General features: G+C 54.9%; 1 pseudogene; it reads right to left on the bottom strand.

The window, feature by feature from the left end:
* Positions 1-535: 535 nt before the first annotated feature.
* On the bottom strand, positions 536-2800 carry LOC147894721 (subtilisin-like protease SBT1.8 pseudogene; annotated as a pseudogene).
* Positions 2801-3365: the final 565 nt, after the last annotated feature.

Raw genomic sequence — 3365 nt, 5'->3', positions numbered from 1 at the left:
AAAATAAAAGACCAACTTTGCTAGTACAAAATCATACAACAATGTTTCTCTGAACATGACTACAAAAAGCTATTTTACCTTAAAATGGACAAGGTTGAGCTCAAGAGACATCGATTGCTCGAGACTTGGAAGTATATAAGCACGTGACAGATAATTGTGAGAATTAAAAAACCCCTAGAAGTCCTTGTGAGCTTCGTTGAATGTTAAACAACGCAAATTGTGCATTGTCCCGCCATTGTTGGGACACTTGCTACCAAGGGAAACCATACGATATCAATCGGAATGGCTTCTTCAAGACATATCAAAACCCTTGCAAACTTGACACCTAGAAGCTCCCAAGTGACGTGCCCCACAAAACGGGGGTAAAAAGAGAGATTTGAAAATTCTTTCTTTGAAGAATGGCCATGAGGAAATCCCCCAAATCCTTCACATGTCAAACGTTCTAAGTACAATAATTTTAATATGGGTGACATGGTCGCCGAAAGTTAAACAACAGTCAGACTCCTTGCAAGCTACAAGGGGCAGGTCGTCTTCGCTAGATAGACGATTGCCATATGACCACCAATGGGCTACGCACATTGTGAGATTTGTCCGTGTCAATCCACGTCAGAGAGCCGAATGCGCTTTCCTGGACTGAGTCCTCTAGAGGTTTTCCACTTTTCTTAGCCGTAATGGTCACATGGAAGCTCATCTTCTCGCCTGTCGCATTGAAGGACAACTCCTTAGGCACAACCTTCACTGTGGTGCCTGCCGGCGCTGTCACGTTGGCTTTGTAGACGGAGTGCGCCTTTCCCACGTTGGTGACTGTTCTTTTGAGGGTGATAGAGTGGGAAGGATGTTGTGAAAAAGAAGCGCTTTGACCAACGCTGCTGCTCTTGTTTGGATGGGCGGGTGACAAAAGGACAGAGAGAGACGGATAGTTAAGCTGGCTGGGAAAGGAGTAGTTGCTGTGGCAGGAGCGATTGCTGAAGATCTGGAGGTGGCGATGGGAGTAGCCGAGGCTACAGAGGAAATCGACGTAGTCTTGGACTGCGAGGTCGTAGACGAGGCCGGGGTCGAGGGCGGCGTCGGGGTTGATTTGGCCGGAACCGAAGGCAAAGGGGGAGGCGGGGGAGGCGGAGTCATCGTCGAGGATGGGGAGGCCGAGGCGGTCAGTGGGGAGGGAGGTTGTGATGAGTGCCGATTTGATGGCGGAGGAGCTCCATTGAGGGTGGGCGGACCGGAGGAGCCCTGCGACGCCAGCGGCGTGGGGGCAAGCCATGGAGGTGCCTGAGCGGATATTGAACGGCGGTCGACGGAGATCGGCGGGGTCAGGGGTGGGGGCGGCGGCGCCGCTCCAAGCGGCGAGGATGTTAAGCCCAGGAGCTACCAAATCGGGCTTGAGAATGTGGGGGGTGCTTTGGCTTGGCCCACGGGAGGAGAAGCCGGCGACCTGCGGTGCACGGCGACAGTGGAAGGCGGTTCCGTTGAAGGAGAGGGCGGCGGAAGGGGCGGAGGAGTGGGCGGCATAGGCGGCGATTTGCTTTCCGGCGACGGAGGTGACGGAGATTCCGGGAAGAATGAAGCTGAAAGCAACGAGGTCAAGGCCGAGGCGGGAAGGTTCGACGACAATGATGCCGGAACCACCAGCCGCCCCCACGGCAGAGGCGGCGGCGCTAGCGCCGCCGGGGATGAGGTCGCAAAGCACAATCTTGCCCTCCACTTTGATTGGGTCGAGGGAGCCGAGATCGCAGAGGCCGGCTGCGGGCGAATCTGCCATCCGAGCGGCGTCTCCGTCGTCGGACTGGGCGTCTCCGGCGTAAATTAGCGGCGCCGCCTTCCGCGCTCCTAAGTACAGCGACGAACCTCCCAGCTCCGCCCCGTCCCCCAGCTGCACCGCCGCCGGAAACTCCCTGTCCACCGTGCTCGCTCCCACCGTAAGTACCCATGGCGCCGTATTCAGCACCGTTCCGGCCTGCGGACCTCCGTTCCCCGCCGCTGTTGATACTACCACCCCCCTCGCCATCGCTCCGAACGCTCCCACCGCCACCGGATCTTCATACAATTCCGCCCCTCCGTTCCCTCCAAGCGATATCGACACCACATCTACGCCGTCCTCCACCGCTTTCTCCATCGCTGCCAGTATATCCGCCCCCATACACCCCCCCACGCTCGCCCAGCACACCTTGTACATTGCCACCCTCGCTCGCCTGCATATCCCCCTCGCTGTCCCTTCCGCATACCCGTAAAAGCTCGCATTCCTCACCCTCGCTCCCGCCGCCGTCGAGCTTGTGTGCGTCCCGTGCCCTTGCACGTCCCTCGGCGACATGTGCTCCTCGAGGTCCGATCCCAACTCGCCACTGAAGAAATGCCGCGCCCCTATCAGCTTCCTGTTGCACAGTGACGGATCGAAATCCTTCCCCCCTACGCATTCTCCTTTCCACCGCCTCGGCACCTCCCCCAACCCTTCATCGCTGAAGCTTGCGCTTTCCGGCCATATCCCTGTGTCGAGCACGCCTATGATCACATCTTCGCCGTAGTTGGTATCGGACCATGGTCCGGCAGCGCTGTCCAATCCGATAAACTCAGGTGTGTACGTAGTCTGCAATCGAAAGAGCAAATCGGGAATGATTGCCAAGAATCCAGGAACGTTCCCAAGAGATACGGCTTGCTCTTCTGTCAGCCTGGCAGCGAATCCGTGAGAAACGACCTCGTAAGTGTATATGAGGTTTTTTGGATCAAATTGGCCGGATTGAGGATTGCGTAAAGACGCCAAGGTGGACATATACCAACTCCTGGGACTCTCAAAGACGGCAGGCATTTCGGAATGGGCAGTATGCACGATGTAAGTCCTCGTACGGGCAGACGTTTGTAAACTTGCAATCACGTGCACCAAAGAAGCGAGAACCCACAGCGCGGAATTCATATTCCGTCCAAAGTAGGATTTTGGGCAGGTTCGAAGTGAAGGAACAGACATGGTTAATCAAAGCCTAATACGCTATTCAGCTCCAAGTAATTCACAGAATTCCCCCTGGGGAACCATAATTTAAGTTCAATTCGCAGCTTCTATTTATTCGAGCTAGGAATTTCTGCGCAAGCTTTGGAACAGCAGATATGAAGCTTTATCTCAGATAATACACAGAAGGCAGCGAAGCAATTTCTGTTGGAAGAGCAGCTCTGAAACTGGCGCATTCACACATTGTCGCCACATAGATGGATCTTCCCGATAAAGCACTGCGGAGAGTGGCAGTAGTTAGCTAGCGGAGTGCCTCTAGAGGCTCCGTTCAAATGCGTTACGCGTCTCGCATGCCGGGAAGTCGGTGTGCATTGTGGATGCTACGTTGCATGTTGTAGAAGACATGCTGTTACGTTCAATAGAATTTTCG

This window comes from Dipteris shenzhenensis, chromosome 14 (assembly GCF_047967505.1).
Source record: "Dipteris shenzhenensis isolate YYH24624 ecotype China chromosome 14, Dip_SZ_1.0, whole genome shotgun sequence".
NCBI classification, from domain to species: Eukaryota; Viridiplantae; Streptophyta; class Polypodiopsida; order Gleicheniales; family Dipteridaceae; genus Dipteris; species Dipteris shenzhenensis.
The sequence above is the reverse complement of the archived record's forward strand: the minus strand, read 5'-3'. Positions and strand labels throughout refer to the sequence as shown.